At 34.3% G+C, this 18,007-nt stretch overlaps 1 pseudogene; it reads right to left on the bottom strand.

The window, feature by feature from the left end:
• LOC149541283 (DEAD-box ATP-dependent RNA helicase 15-like) overlaps positions 1-17,337 on the bottom strand; it is an 82,781-nt pseudogene extending 65,444 nt beyond the window's left edge.
• Between the last annotated feature and the right edge of the window lie 670 nt (positions 17,338-18,007).

Here is an 18,007-nt window from a genome sequence, read left to right as displayed (position 1 = left end):
CTTCATAGCTTTTTCCTTCTCCTTATCAAAGCATGGTACCAATTTAAATTGCATAACTGGGATAGAAACATCTATTGGTGCTAAGGGTTGATATCCAAGACAAACTTCAAATGGGTTATGGCCAGTTGACCTATGAATTGCCCTGTTGTAGCTATGTTGCACATATGGAAGACTTTCATCCCATGTGTGAGGATGTTTGGAGTGATACATATGTAGGATTTGAATAATCATTCGATTAACAACCTCTATTTGACCATCTATTTGAGGATGAAATGCAGTATACTTTGTTAGTTTTGTGTTCATCATTGCCCATAATGAAGACCAAAATTTGTTGAGAAATTGAGTATCCCTATCTGAAATAATGGTTTTTGGTAGCCCAAAATGAACCCAAATGTGCTTGAAAAAGAGTTTTGTAGTTTCTTCTGCAAATATTGCCTTTCTACAAACCACCAAGATTGCCATTTTTGAAAATCTATGATTTGTAGGCTTTCCAACAACACACATTGTACATGCTTGAATGTATTCTATCACATCATTTTTCATTCTTGGCTAGTAAAAATATTTTTGCAGTATAGCAATAGTCTTACCTATTCCAAAATGACCAGCAACCTTACTATATTAAGCTTCCCATATTAACTTCTTACGTTCTTCCTCGAGAACACAAATCTGGCCAAAGTGGCAAAGCATTCCATCTTGTAGGTAATAATCATTCACATGTTTACCTTCCACAAGCTGAGTATAAACATCAAAAAATTCATTATCCTATCCATACAAGTGAGCCCAATTTTTTGTTTGGTGACCACATGATTCTAATACCATACTTATTCTTGTAATTGGTGGCCTACTCAGACAATCTACTACCTTATTGGTGCTTCCTTTCTTATGACAAATGTTGAGATGAAATTGTTGAAGATAAGTTGACCATCTTTGGTGCCTGTCATTTTGTAATTTGCCTTGTGTTTGCAAAAATTGAAGGGGTTTGTGATCTGTGTGAATGATAGTCTCCTTTCCCAATATATAATGTTTCCAGTGCTTGCAAGCTTGAATAATAGCATATAATTATTTATCATAAGTGGGATATCTATGCAATGTATCAAAAAAAGTCTCACTATGGTAGGCAATTGGATGTCCATGTTGCATGAGGATTGCTCCCAAGGCATATTCTGATTGATCAATTTGAATTTCAAAAGATTGTTGTATATCAAGAAGAGATAAAATAGGTTCAGAACATAATCTTTGTTTTAACTCCTCAAATGCTTGTTATTGAGCACTTGTCCACTTGAATTTCACTTTCATACCTCCTCATAATGACTAATTCAATGGCCAAGACAAATGTGAAAATCCAAACACAAATCTGCGATAAAAGTTAGCTAACCCCAAGAAGCTATGTAACTCTGTGAGATTCCTTGGAGCAGGCCAGTCTTTAATTACTTGGATCTTTTTAGGATCAACATGAACAGCTTCACTATCAATAACATATCCCAAGTACTTAATACTTTTCATACCAAAATAACATTTTTCCTTATTTGCATAGAGTCCATGGTCTTGCAATGTAGACAATGTTTGTTCCACATGTTGCAGATTTTCTTCCCATGTTTTACTAAAAATTAGAATATCATCTAGATACACAACTACAAAAGAGTCTAAAAATGGCCTAAGCACATCATTCATCATCCTCACAAATGTGGCTAGGGAATTTGTGAGGCCAAAAGGCATCACCAACCATTCAAATAATCCCTCTTTGGATTTAAAAGTAGTCTTCCATACATCTATTAGATCAATTGGTACTTGATGGTATCCAAATTTCAAGTCAATTTTAGTGAAGAATTTGCCCCTCTAAATTGGTCTAAGAGATCATCTACCCGAGGAATTGGATATCTATTTTTTATAATTATTTTATTTAGTGATCTATAATCAATATAAAGCCTTCATGTACCATCCTTTTTCTTTGCAAGAACAATTGGGCTACCACAAGGAGATGCACTTGGGTAGATATGTCTTTTATGAATCAATTTTTGTATCTTCCTTTTTATCTCATCATTTTCTAGAACTAACCTCCTATACACTGGCTCATTAGGCAATGTGGTTCCTGGTATCAAATCAATAGAGTGTTTAACTTGGCAATGTGAGGGTACCCCTGTTGGTAACTCAAACACATTCTGACATTTTGTTAAAATCTGATCCATTGATCTTTCTTTCTTTTTGTTGTGATGGACACCATGGAATTAGAATTATGCATAATTTTCTTTTGTTTCTCAAGATGAATCATCAATAACACAAATGTACTCATTTGGGCTATTAATCTTCTACATTGTTTCACACTAATCAAAGATGCAGAGTGTGTAGGACTTACCTCTAGAATCTTGTACTTTTGTCCACCTAATTTGATTGTTACACTTTGTGGTCTAGAATCATACACCCCATGATGTTCATACATGTATGGCTTCCCTAGAAAAATATCGCACACATCAAGAGGAGCTACATCACAGATCACCTCATCTTTGAATGGTTTAATGGAATATCATAGATGGCATTGCTTATTTACTTGAATATCTCTCCCTTGGCTCACCCATCCCATAGAATATGGTTGTGGGTGTGATGTTGTCTTTAGATTCAATCTTTTTACAGTCATAGCAGATATCAAATTCTTTTGACTACCACTATCAACAATAAAATGTAAAACTTTTCCTCCTACCCACATTTGTGAATGGAACAATCTCTCTTCATCATCACAAGCAAACACCTTTGCAGTGGCCACTATGGCATATGGGTCAGCCTCAATGATTTTTTCCTTCTCCTTTTGTTTTCCAAAATCTATCACCTTGGGTGTAATAGCTTCTTCATGGGTTTCCATCATTAAATTCTTTATAGTCCTACAATCTTTAGTGTTATGAGGGATTTTTATGGACTTCACTCCACATACCTGAGTCTTGCCCTATTTTCTTTATGCCCCATGTCTTCTTTGCTAGTGAATTTGGAGATGGCTCCATGGTTGTTTTCTTTCCCATTGGCTTATTACCTTCACCTTTCCATTTGTTGTTCATTGGATTTTCCCTCCTCCCTTTTTGTTTGAATTTCTCCTTAATTTTTGATGCATATTTGAAAGCACTAGACAATGTTTTTATATTCAAGAAATCCATTTTAGTCTAAATATATCTATGAAGACCACTCTTATACTTCAGAACTCAATGTTTTTCTGAGTCTTTCATGTCAAGCTTTACAGAGAGAGCATGAAATATGTTGGTGTACTCCTAAATTGATTGGTCTTTCTTTTGTCAGAGTAATTGCCATTGCATATATTTCTGTTCATAGGTATCCTCAAGGTAATATTCTTCTTTTATATGCTCTAAAAAAAATTCCCGTGTGGGTTTTCCATCAAACATCACAGAAAATTCATGTTCATCCTGAGCCTCTTGGTTTTCTTTAGTTGTTAAGTGAGTCTCCCATGCCAACTTCACATGATTCTTAGCTTTAAGGAGGGCAAAGGTTATCTTTTCAATATCTGAGAAATTATTAACACAAAAGTACCTCTCCAATTTGGACAACCAGTCATCTACAACATCTGCATCAATTTTTCCTTGAAAAGTTGGAATATCAAAATTTACCTGCACCTTGAATGGGGTTTGCCCACCAAGTTTTGGATTGCTTGGACTAGCTTGTGCCTCTCATTTTCCAAACATCTCTGAAAATTGCTTCATCATTTCTTCGTGGTGCTTATTTAATGCCTCTTCCACCAGTGTTTTAAGGGATTTGTTTATCCCCTCAATTTGTTGTTTTGCCATCTATGATCATGTGCATCTCAAAGGAAGATAATCTAAGAGATCTCTTGTGCCTAATCCCAACCTTTGATAAGTTGACCACGTATAATGGGACATATAGGAGTGAACAAGCTCTGATACCACTGATCTGAATTAAGAATTCAGATTACAATACTTGGTGTAGAACCTGCGGTATTGTGAGTTAATTGAAAAACTATTAAAATGCCACAATAGATGATTTGTAAGCCAAAAGTGATACATTCCATTCAAAAATAGAGTTTATACAAGTATGATGGATCCAAAGGGTCATCACTATCCCTTGGAAATGAAAATGAAGAGTCCACAGATAATTAATTACAAACTAAATCTGAACAACTATAAAAAAAAACTACAAAAATCTATATTAAAAAAATGCGTCTACTTGTAGAAGTCATAACTTTCTACTCCTAGCTCAAAATCACAAACCGTCAAAAATTGTAGAAAGATCTTCTAAAGTTCTACATTTTGTATCCAAAGACTTAAGTGTAGTGCTATGACCCAGTCGAAGCCCAAAAATGCCCTAGAGGCCTTCAAAAATGCAAAAGACTAGAACATAGAAAATACTAAAAAATTGGATTTCGATATTTTCTCATTTTTGCTTGTGCCAACATCTTCTGCATCTTCCTGGACAGTGTTTTGATCATCTACCCTCCCTAATTTTATTTGGTGATGCCTTTGTTAGTTAAAATCTATGAAATAAAGGGATAAAATAATCCAATCTTCAACCTTTAGGATCATTCAATTAGTGATAAGAAATCATTATATCATACCAATGATCAATACTTCAAGCATTTCTAGGGTTACTAAATCTTCACCTAGTTTGTGAAGGTGTATATTTATTAAGAGTTTCCATAGATGTGATATGAGAATGGGTAAAAAGGTAGTTACTTTATCATGCAAGGAATAGAAACTAGAAATAGTCATCATATCAAATGAAATTCTAGAAATCATCTACAATACAAGGGCAATCAATGACATGCTATCTAGGTTAGGAAGAGGATAGGTGCTAAGTACAAACAAGGTAAAAAGGTGATATATGGTGGAAGTGGATTCTTTCATTGGTGGAAGAACTCATTATTAGCGGCCTATACATAACGGTATTTATAATCCACCAAGTTGGTAGGTGGATAAGTGCACCAAGTTGCTAGTTGGAAAAATGGCCACATGATCATAAAAACACATTTTTTTATAAAATGTATGTATGTTATTCCAATTTTGACATGTGTAGGATTAGGAAAACTTAGCCTAAAATTAATAATAAAACAATCACTAAAATTCCTTCATAACTATTTCTTAAGGTGAACATTTTACAAAGAACCAAAAATTATTTATAACACATTTGCACTATCAAAAAAAAATTAAGTCATAGCACATTTGCACATGAAGAAAAACAAAACCCTCAAAAGTCTTCCCCACAACCAAAAAAAATCATACTCCCACTCCAATAGACATGCCTCAATAGACCACATATGAGGATCTTATCAAACACATAAAACTTGACATGACTTAGATTAATATTTTACTCAATATTTAGAGGTATTTTTCTCATGATAACCACTCAATGCTTGTAGGAACCATAGAATCAATATTGTGAACATTTGAGACATCTATTCAAGTTTCAAAACAGAGTTGATACATGGGTGGATGTTGTGCATTTTATACTAATGGGTTTTTATATGATAAGGTGGAAATAAAGGAATTAATGAAAGATGGCCTATGTGTTCTTTTCACATATTCTGTAACTGGTGGCTCCTTACTTACTAAGACAAATAGTTTTGCTCTGAATTGGTGTATGTGTGTGTGTATGTTAGGATGAAGAATTATCTTTGGATAGGCGGTATATAGGTTTGACAAACCACCTTGTAACAATTAGGAGGTGCCTTTATATTTATTAAGAAATCTATATTGTGACTTTATCCTTGGTGGGAAGCTATATTATTTTAACATATGATAGTTCCAAGGTAGAGGGAGAGGGTCTGCACAGAATAGATGAGAGGGCTAATCGATGATAGGTGCACATCATAGGAGGCTTATACTAAACCCATGGTTCATATCATGGTCCTAATATATTTGTAGGAGTCTATAGAGTTATAAAGTCTTCATATATCTACATCAAATTGACTAGAGTTATTATTCTACATGGAAAATTGTTAGTCATGCTATAGAATGGGTCTACACTTGTTCCACCTCCATCATGATGAAATACACCATCTAATTCCATCCTATTGGGCATATGAGTGTCATATACTATTATATGTTGCGGGGTAAATATTAATGTGAACAAGGATGGTTTGGTATCCCATTTCTATAAATGTTGAGGAGTAGATTTCATTATTTTACTATAGAGGATGTGGCCCTCAGTAATTACCTCATAACCATCGTGATTTCTAAAAGAATATGTAGTTGTATTTATTTACATATAATATTAATTAATTTACTAAATCATCCACTTTTAAACATCAGAGACTAAAGAAAATTTTAAGCTTGGCAAAATAAGTCAACTTTGACTATTTAACACTTTTAATCTAGAAATCAAGCCTTAATGTGTGTTGTTTAAGTCTTCTAACCTAAATCATATAAAATTAAATAAAGAATAAATTTTTACTTATATAAATTAAAAGTGATAAATGAATAATAAATATTATACGGTGTAGCAGGTGATGTTAGTAAACCATGTAGTGTTCATTTGACTCCACATGCACTAGTAGCTTCGATAACCAAGGTAAAGATGTTTAAGTACTGTTAAAAATATAATAATATGTTAGTTTCAATATATTATTTGTTGCTATCTATATTTATTTGATGGTTTATAGGGCTTCTCAATAGCTCATATCTCCCAAGTTGATGATGCCACAATTTTGGAAATTAACTTTGGCCTAGACAGATTTGTTGTGTTACATTTTGTATATCTCTTATTTATAATTTTAATTGAACCCGTGCGAATAAGTTAGATTTCAATATTACATATTTATTTCTATTTTTTTTGTTTTTAACTATATTACCCCACCTGGCTGGAGGATATCTCATGTGTGAAAGGAATCTTCTAGCACATTGAGATAGAAAAAGATATCTTGAGGATAACTAAACAAAAAAAAAGGTAATTTATTACTACATATAGATTTTGATGAATGACCCTGATCTATTTTTTATATATTATATAGGGGGAATGTGAAATAAGGGAATATGTGCCAATGCATCACATGGCCCTACACCTCAAGAAGGAAGGGGTCAAGGAGAAAGCTTCTTTCTAAACTAATCCCAAGTTCATGAGATCTTGGTAGGTTAATGAAATCCTAGTTGTAGAGGAGCACTAATCAAAGCCAATATCCTATAGATATGGAGTTAGATGAAAGTAAATCAAATCTAAATTTCTAATCTATGTAAATGAATATGATATTTATATATTATAAAATTGACTAAAGAAAATAAAGTATTTGTTCTTTGAAAGGTGTTTTGTTTTTATTTTCTTCCCTATGTACTCCTCTAGACAATGAATAGACCTAGTTATGGATTAGAAACTACAAGACCTACAAAACCCAAAAATTGTAAATAACTCCAAGATAGATTTGACCTCCATGGACAGTGCTAATCTAGGATAGGATCAATCTACAAGGACGGGGATGAAATACATCCCTCGCCTTCTATGCTTGATCATGAAATAGATTTTAGATCTCTGAAGTTCTATGAAAAGGGAATCTAAATATGTGTATTGTTCACTCTTTCAAGATTTACTAATGTCCAAAAATTGGTGTTTTGGGTGGCTATATAAGGGTTTACCTTAGTAAACCCCCCACTTTGGAGGTTTACACCTCCATAGATAGTTGTTAAATCAAAGTAGATGTGTGTGGTGCTCATGTATGAGCTTTCAAAGTTTGAAATGATAAGATCTAAATCCCTAGATCAAAACCCTAGGATTAATATTGTAATTGAGATTGAAATTGAGATGAAATAACAATGTATAGATTTGATGAGAACTGATAAAGCATACCAAGCTCCCAAGGCTAAAGTAATCTTAGTCATATTGATAATCTATGTTTTTTACTCTATGATTGAATCTTGAATGCTTGAATGATGAATTTAATGTTGAAGTGGGGTAGATGGTAAAGTAAAGAACTATCCTGCTTCAAAGGATGATTCCAAGATTCTTTCCTTCTACCTTGAAATTGTACTATGTTAGATAAGTATGTCCACAATAACTTGTACATATGAAGTATACATCTTGTTTCTCTATGCCAAATGAATCAATTGAGTTTTCTTATGAAGGATATAAAATAAACTTTCTCCTTTCGGCCAACTTGGAAAAAGAAATAATGTCTCAGATCAAACTTGGCACAAGATCCAAGAAAGGGGCCCAAAATAGGTCTCAAGGTAGGGGAACACTATGTCCTAGACCCATGGTAGGTATGCACTACATCCTTGACCTGGGATAGGGACATAGAACATCCCTAATCCAGAGCCTAGAAAGCTCTAAGAGTCTCCCAAGGTCCTAGAACATGCATTGATTTTGAGAGATTTCATGCAGACTTTGAGAAAATTCTAGTTTTAGTGCAGAAAAGGGATTTTTGTGATTATAAAATGAAAAAGGAGGTCAGCATGTGGATAGGTTGTACCTTGATCTTTGCACCCTAGAATAGGAATACCCAGAAGGATCCATTAGATCCTACCCTAATTACATCTAGGAGAAATAAAAAGAGATATGAAAATGCATATTAAATGCAAATTTATCATTAAATTACATTACATAGGTGCTAAACCAGCATTAAATCGAATTACTTCCAATTTAATATGATACACATATAAAGAAATATTTGGATTTCATAGAATTAATGAATACACCTAATGTTGTTGAGGTTCTAGAGAGAAAAGAGGTAACATTTTCATATTCACTTTCAATTGTATTCTTGTTTGATTGAAATCTATAAATCGATATTTTATGACTATAAAATATGTTATCTTTTTTTATACAAAAAGAGGTCATCATTTCTTCCTCGACAATGATGCATCCTAAGAGTACAAAAGAACCATCTGAGGATCTAGTACACATTTTTTCTATATATGTTCAATATATGTTGTTAGATATAAATATATGTATTTTTAGTTTTTTAGTGTTTGATAGAAATTTTGGATTATTAAATTGTATTAATTGTCTTTAAACTATTACATCCCCCTTCACAAACTCACATAAATGCTCTACCATTCTATTTCATTAGGAGTCTCGATTGTCAAGAAGAAACTCTAGTGCAATGGAAGGAAGAGGTATCTATACCTACTTATTTAAAACCCTCTTAACTCCTTTTTTATTTCTTTCTCTATTGCTTGATAGACCTAATTCCTCCCTCTATGAATATAACATCTTTTATTACTTAAAATACATGACATGATTGTAAATAACTGATCACTAAATTTTCCTCATATGACCATAGGAGACTCATATGAGGCTCTAGAATGCATTTTTAAATATTAGAAAAGTAGCCAAAATGGGGTCTAACCCATAGTCAGAAAAATAAAATAAAAAATAAAAAGTTAAAGAAAAACCAGAATTCATTGCCATATGATTAACCAACCCCCTTTATTAATAAAAAAATCCCCCACACTGACATGTTCCTATATGATGAAGGGTGCTCCCCTTAATACCATAAACACATAACAGAACCAAAGAAAAAATAGCAAATGCAAGAACAAAAAATGGACTTCTTATTATCACCGTAAATATGGAATTACATAATTCACAAGTACAATATGTTAATCCACATGGTCACCTTCATCACAGTAATTTGCAAAACTAAGCTACAAACTACCACCCAGAATTGTTCTAGACAATGTTTGGGCATTTTTTAAATAGGCAATTTTATGTCACCCAAGAAGGTTTTGGACACTTAACTTAATACCTAGGGCCGATAGACCCTAACAAAATATATAGAGTCGGCCAAAAACACCTTTGACAAATTATTTTAGAAATTTTGGGTAGCCCAACTTTAGAAGGCCATAACTCTCGAACCGTTGCTCTGATTGCCTATTATAACCACTTTTTAGAAATGTCATTTCTTAAACTACATGCTTGGTATTGTGCAAGTGCCCTTCTGCTGAGTTTTTGGACCTCATATGAGGCCTCTAAGGCCTTTAAAACTGAGTTGAAAGATTTTTCTTCAAAATTTTCCACTAAAAATCCACACTAACTTCTCTGATACTTAAGTTGCAGAAATGAGATTTTCATGGTAGGCTTATAATTCTAAAATGAACCTTCATGTAGAAAATCAGAACATTATGAGCTCATATGACAAACTTACTAAAAATAGAAAGTTTCTAGAAATAGTAACCCCCCTGCCTACTAATCCTTATTAAAATAGAAATGGCTGAAAATAAAAATATTTTTGGGTGATGCAAGATTGCTCTTACACCTAGAATGCTCCTGCACTAGACACCTAGGCTAATTAAGTGACTCTGTCATGTCTCAAGTGTTCAAAGGAAAACCAAGATGGTTAACCTCCTCCCTTGCTAGACATGATGAATCCTCTACTGGCCTCCCTTTCCATTTGACTAGGTATTCCTCATAAGTTTTGTTCCTTATACTTTTGCCAACACGACTATCCAATACCTCCTTAATCTTCTATGTAGCTAAACTAGTTGCTAGAATACTCCACTGCGCTTCTGCAACTTCATCTCCATCACCTCCTTCATAATACCCTGCCAAATTTGAAATATTAAATACTGGTGAAATATTCAATTCAATAGGCTACTCCACTTCATAAACATTTCCATAGTCATGCCTCTTTACTATCTTGTATGGTCCAAACTTCTTCATCTTTAGCTTATTATATGTACCCACTAGAAAATGCTCCTTTCTCAAATGAACCATAAGTTCATCTCCAATCTAAAATTCCTTATACCTCCTTTTCACATCTGCCTTAGCATTGCGCTGTGTATTCATCTTTATGATGTGCTTCCTCAATTCCTCATGGATGTTCTTCTAATATTCAGCAAATTCTTCTACTTCAGCACTACTTATCTCTCCTTTATCCAACTACTTCAATTCAAAAGCATTTCTAATACTTCTCTTGTATATAATCTAAAATTTTGATTTACCAGTACTCCTATAGATAGAATTATTATATGCAAAGTTTTCCTATGGTAAAATCATATCTCAGCCCTTTGGCTTGTCTCCAATTGAACATCTTAGTAAATTTCTCAAACTCCTATTCACCACTTATGTTTGTCCATCAGTTTATGGATAATGTGATGAACTAAACTTCAAGTCTTTCTTCAACTTCTTCCATAATGTATGCCAAAAATACCCAACAAATTTGGTATCTCAATCTAAAACTACACTATTTGGAAGACCATGTAGTCTCACCACTTCTCTAAAAAAACAACTCTGCCACATGAGCAACATCACTAGTCTTCTTGCAAGGAATAAAATGTGTCATCTTTGAAAACCTATTAACCATCACAAAAATTGAATGATTCCCTCGATGATTCCTAGGTAATCCAAGAATAAAATCCATGCTGACATCCTTCCACAGCTTCTCTGGTCTAGATAATGGTTGATACAACCCTACATTTTGCTTTACTCCTTTTTTCATCTAACATGCTCTACAACTATGTACAAACTTATTCACATCTTGTTGTAATTGTGGTCAGTAATAGTTCTTAGCAACCAAAGCTACAATTTTATCTCTGCCAAAATGTCCAGCCAATCCTCCACCATGCATCTCCTTGATGAGATTCTCTATCATTGAACTTTTGGTACTACTCAATTGGCTTCCTTTGAACAACATATTATCATGGATCATGAACTCTAGCCACTTTTTCCTATCAAGTGTAATAGGTTTTGTACAAGCCTTCCACACATTACCAAAATTAGGATCATCTAGATACAAAGTACTAAGTTGCTTGAACCCAAGTTCCTTGAACCCAACCACCTTTATCTACATTTCTGTCAACATAAGGTGTCTTAGACTAAGAGCATCTACAAGTTTGTTAGACTTCCCACTCTCGTGCTTCAAAATAAATGTATAACTCTGCAAAAACTCAACCCACCTCAAATTTCTTTGGTTCAATTTTCTTTGACTATTTAAATATTGAAAAGCTTGATGATCAATATACAAAACAAACTCCTTAGGAAGAAGATAGTGTCTCCACTTCTTCAATGCTTAAACTATAGCATAAAATGCCTTATCATAAACATAATATTTTCTTTTTGCATCATTCAATGTCTCACTAAAATAAGCAACAAGTCTACCTTCTTGGATCAAAATAGCTCCTATTGCAGTACCGCTAGCATCACAATCTACTTGAAAAACCTTGTTAAAATCTAGAAATGTTAAAATAGGTTTCTCAATAACTTTTTGTTTCAAAAAATTAAAACTCTTATTTTATCCTACAGTCCACTTAAATTATTTCCTATCCCCTCTCATTGTTTCAATCAAGGGTCCACAAATACTGCTAAAACATCTTATGAACTTTTTATAAAAACTAGCCAGTCCATGAAAAGATCTTACCTCTATCACACTCCTTAGAGTAGGCCATTCAAGGATAGTCTTCACTTTCTCTGGGTCCATTTTCATACCTTCTAGTAAGACTATAAATCCTAGGTACACCAACTCCTTTACAAAAATGCACTTCTTTAGGTTTATCAGCAACTTTTCTTCCCTCAACTTATCAAACACCTTTCTAATATGAATCAAATGTTCTTCAAATTTCTTACTAAAGATCAAAATACCATATAGGTAAATAATGAAAAACTTACCCAAAAAATCCTTTGGTACCTTATTCATGAGCCTCATGAAAGTTCTTGGTGCATTGGTTAGCCCAAAAGGCATGACTAACCACTCATATAGTCATTCCCTTGTCTTGATACAAATCTAATGGTACCTACTCTTCAGATCTATCTTTGTAAAATACTCAGTCCCACTCAAATAGTCCATAATATCATCCATCCTCGGAAATGGAAATTTGCACTTGATTGTGATATTGTTGATAGCATGAGAATCTGTGCACATCCTCCATTCTCCATTCTTCTTTGGTGCTAACATGACTGGTACAACATATGGACTCAGACTCTCTCAAATCAACTCTTGCAACAACTCATGAACTTTTATGTTCAACTCTTCACTTTCTACTAGTGTCATTTTGTGTGCTACCTTATTTGTAAAATTGGCTCCTACAATCAAATCCATCTTGTGATTGATCTTCCTTATTGGGGGCAATCCATTAGATACATTATCTAACACAATATTGGAAAATTCTTCCAACATATCTACAACTTCTACAAGTACCTCCTCTACTTCTTCTTTACTATCTTTTGGAGTTATAGAAAAACACATATACCCATGCTTCATACCTTTGACAAACTATTTTCCATCAACGAAACATATTCTAGCAACACATATACATTTTCTTCTTTCTTCTTCAATAGCTTCAACTTATGTTTCACTCCATCCTTGGTTAGAGTGTAGGTATTTTATCGCCCATCATGTATATCATGCCTAACAAACTGCCATAGCCTACCCAAGAACATATGAAATATGTCCATAGGAATGATATCATAAAGTACCTCATCCTAGTAGCTTCCAATCTTCAACTTTACTAAACATTTCTCATTGACCATGACCTTGTGGTCATCTTGCACCCAAGCAATCCATCTATCTCTTTAGCTTCAACTTTGTGACCATCATTTCTGGCACTAGTTTGTTAGTACTTCCACCATCAATGATAGCATCACAACACTTATATCCACATTTGCACCTAGTGTGAAATAAATGCCTCCTTTGAATAGGTTCATTCTCACCATTTAGCAGGACTCTTCTATTAACTAGGAATTCTCCTCTTCTAGCATCTTTAAAATTTGATGATATGGCATCTTCATCAACATGTACAACTCTAGCCTGGCCTTCAGTTCTTTGATCTATTCTTCCTTGGCGCTTGGAACGTTCAAATTCTCTATGCCCATCTTCTTCACAATGAAAACATTTTCCACAAAAGCCTCCTCTTCCAAATTCTTATCTTCTGCCTCTTCCTCTCTGATCTCTATTATTTTGATCATGAAAGTGATTGGAATTATTTCCCCTCTTGTTCTAACTACTACTTCTAGCCTCATCCTTTTTCTTTTGATTATCATTTCAGCCACCATAAGATCATCCACTAAATCTTCCACCGTGACCTCTTCCACTATTCTTGTTGTCAAACTTCTTGCTTAGTTTCTCCTTAGCTCTTAGCAAAAACTGGCATGCCTCCTTAATACTATTCATTTGAACTAGATTCATCTCATCTCGAATACTTGGCCTTAACCCATTAAGATAATGGGCCACTTTCTTCTTACAAGCTTCTACATGGATGGTTCTAATGAGAACTCAGTAGAACTCTTCGGTATAATCTTGAACAAATTTTCCTACTTGCTTCAACCCTTGCATTTTCTTCAACAGATCAAGCTCATAATCCATAGGAATGAATTGTCACTTTAGTTTAGCTATCATCCGATCCCATTTGGTGATTTTCTCCATTCCCATTCTATTTTGCTCCAACTGAATCTCCTGCCACTAGATATTTGCATGTCCCTTTAGTTTCACCTTTGTAAACTCAACCCTGTCAGGATCATCAATATCTCCATACTCAAAATACTTCTCTAGTTCATTGATCCAATTGGTCAACTCCTTTAGGTTAAGATTTCTTGAAAATGTGAAACCTCAAACTTAGGTCTTTTTCCAAACTTGGAGATGGCCTTAAAAAGCCTCTCTTCCTTTGGGTTTAGAACTACCTCTACTTTGGCATTTTCTTCTTCTTCACCCTCATCCTCTTTTTAATCCCTTATGGTAAGATTTATTCATTTTCCTTTCATTTGTCTTTGTAGGGCTCTAAAACCCTTAGGTGTAACACGTACAACCCTTCCACCACACTCTCTTCATGGAGGCATTTTTGTGCTTCTGCTAAAACAATAGTGCAAACTACCTCACAATCAGTGATCTATCTACATGCTCAGCCCAAATTACAATTCTTGTGTCTCATAGTCAGTGATTTGTCCACACATTCAAGAACTCTAGCTCTTATACCACTTGATGAAGGGTGCTCCCTTTAATATCATAAGCACATAACAAAAATAATGAAATAACAACAAATGCAAGAACAAAATATGGGCTTCTTAGTATCGCCACTAATGTGAAATTGTAGAATTCACAAACACAATATGCTAATACATTTGGGTACCTTCATTACAATAATCTACAAGACTAAGAAATGAACTACCACCTAGATTGGTTCTAGACAAAGTTTGAGCCTTTATTAAATAGGCAATTTTATCTTGCCCACGAAGGTTCTAGACACTCAAATTTAATACCTAGGGCTGATAGACCCTAACAAAACATATAGAGTTAGCCAAGAATGTCTTTGACAAGTTATTTTAAAAAATTTAGGTAGCCCAACTTTGAAAGGCCATAACTCTCGAATTGTTGCTCTGATTGGCTATTATAACCACTTTTCAAAAATGTCAGCTTATGATCTACATGTTTGGAACCATGCAAGTGCCCTTCCTTCAAGTTTTTGAACCTCATATGGGGCCTCTAAAGCCTTCAAAACTGAGTTCAAATATTTTTCTCCAAAATTTTCCACCAAAAATCCACAGTAACTTTTCTGATAATTAAGCTGGAGTAATGAGATTTTTACGGTAGGCTTATAATTCTAAAATGAATGTTCATGTAGAAAATCATAACATTCTGAGATTGTATGACAAACTTACTTAAAATAGTAACCCCCTTATCTACTAGTCGCTATTAAAATAGAAAAGGCTAAAAATAAAAATATTTTTGGGTGATGCAAGATTTCTCTTACACCCAAGATGTTCCTACATCACTATACTTAAACTTACTATAGCTACTAGCTATCAAATTATCATAAATATACAAAAAAATTGCCCTCTTAATAATTCTAGGCATAAACAAAGTCCATTAACTAATAACATAATAAGCCCAATGGGTCAAACAGTAACATATAAATAGAAGCAACAAAAAGAAAAGACAAGGGGCTAGGAGCTAACCCTCCTTCTTTTGGTTGTTTGAGTTCTCCAGTAGAAGCCTCTACTAATCATCTATCAAGAAGCCATACAACAAGTGGGTGGTCTCCATGTCCTTAGTGTCCTTGCTCTCCTCTTGCCCATCTTGTAGAAGATGGAGGGTAGTCACAGTAAAATGCATCACATGGACAAACAAATTGGCCACCCTATTGAACTTGTCCTCCAAGTCCTCATTCTTTTTTATCAGGTTGGTAATGGACTCCTCCAACTTGGAAAAATCTTGATAAATAGGAGGATGGTTTCCATAAGTGGCATGTTTCACAGTCTTATCCTCATTCCAATTGTGACCTCCCATGTACTTTTCATCCTAGACCTTTTTATTCTCAATCCCATAGTTTTGAGCTTCCAGGTCTAAAACCCTAATGGGGGAGGTAATTATCCCTTGATCACCCATATCATCCTCTTTCCTAGAATTAGTGGTGTTGGCCTCAATATTGAAAGTATCTAGCACCCTAGAAGGCATAGGACTATCCTAACCACCTTTAATTATCTCCTCATTCCCTCACTATCCATCTTCTCATCATCCTATTCACCATATTTCTCCTAGTGGCTATCATTTCTAGTCTAGGGCCCCCTTTCTTTCCAAAGTTCTTCATAGATTCAAAACTAGTCATTTGTCCTTTCCAGGAGGGGTTGAGTGCTGCTTGTCTCTTAGTGTTTTGCTAGACCTATGGGTTTCCTTCCTAGCCATATCTTCAATAATTTCCACATCCAACACCTCTATTTTTTCCATTTTAACCTTCCTTATACTGATAGAGGACACCTTATCATCCCAGGTTATTTTAGAAGGGGGCAAAGTCTAGAAAACCTTAGTAATCTTGAGTAGAGAAGGGACTAGGCTAGGAATCTAAGGGTTGAGACCTTTTGTAAAAATTAAATAGGAAAAATAGCCTTCTTCTTTCTTTTTGTGCATATTCCAAACACAATCCTCCATAGAATGCATAAGTGGGTAAGGAAAATAAATGCTTATGTATTCCTAACGTGGTTGAGAATGGGAAAATGATAACAATACCTATCTTACATGGTGATATACCTCATAATCATGTACCAGACCATGTCCCAAGGTTTTGGCAGTTGCTCATGAGAAAACCCACCATGGAAACAAACATGAACCTCATTAGGTAGGAAAACTTTCCTCAGGCTTGTCTCTTCTACTACTCTCAATTGCTTCCTCTAGTTTTTTCCTTCCATAACTAGACCAGTGGTGTTAGAGATAAACTCATCTATAATTTCAAATGAGACTCCATGCATAGTTACTCAACAGGTCTTCCCTAAGTCTATATATTAACATGAGACTCTCTCATTGTGACCTTTAATGCATTCCATAAATGAAATTAAATCACCTTCCCCCAAGTAAGTCCATGTCACTTTATCCTTTCTAATAACTTCTTCAATTGTAAGTGGCTCAATCTGAGCATTATCATTCTCCATAGCTTTGTCATTGCTAATATTCACCACTAATTCATACATAGCTTCCATCATCTCCTTGGAAAGGATACTAAAGAAACCAAGGAAAATGTATAGATAACCAAGACAAATACCTATCCCTTCAAGATTGTAAAATTGATTGATAATAGTGGCAATTGTGGTTTGATTATACTTGAAATGTTTGCATATGAAACTAAGATAATAAATGCTTTCTTCATGACACCACCTCCCCTTTTAATAATTATTCTATAAAAATAGTTGCCAAGAGTTAGAAAGGCCCATCCTTTGGGGTTGAAACAAATCACATCATATATTGCCTTGGGTTATGGACCTACTCCTGGTATGAAGTCTCATAATTAGGATATTGATTAGAAAGGTTTTCTAATTTAAAATCAATGTCCAAAATTCCCTTTCCTTAGAAATCAATATCATAAATCTGACTCCCACCAAACGCTTGCTCAAATTGGTCATTATTACATTAAAAGATTTTTCTTTTTGAACAAGCATTAAAATTGTTTTTAGAAGATCATACTCCCTTTCCTAGATCTTTTGATTGCTAACACCATGTCTGTACACCACCAGGTTGTCCGCCACATGGTTTCCCTTGTGGTACTCATTGTGTATGATGGTCTTAATAAATATATTTAATAATATTTGAGCATCCCTTATAATCATTGTAACATGCCAACTCATCTTAGAAACCCCTTTAATGGTGTCAATG

Source organism: Cupressus sempervirens, chromosome 8 (assembly GCF_028749045.1).
Source record: "Cupressus sempervirens isolate cs-2001-9-10 chromosome 8, ASM2874904v1, whole genome shotgun sequence".
NCBI lineage: Eukaryota > Viridiplantae > Streptophyta > Pinopsida > Cupressales > Cupressaceae > Cupressus > Cupressus sempervirens.
Note: the sequence above shows the minus strand (reverse complement) of the source record. Positions and strands in the feature narration are given on the sequence as shown.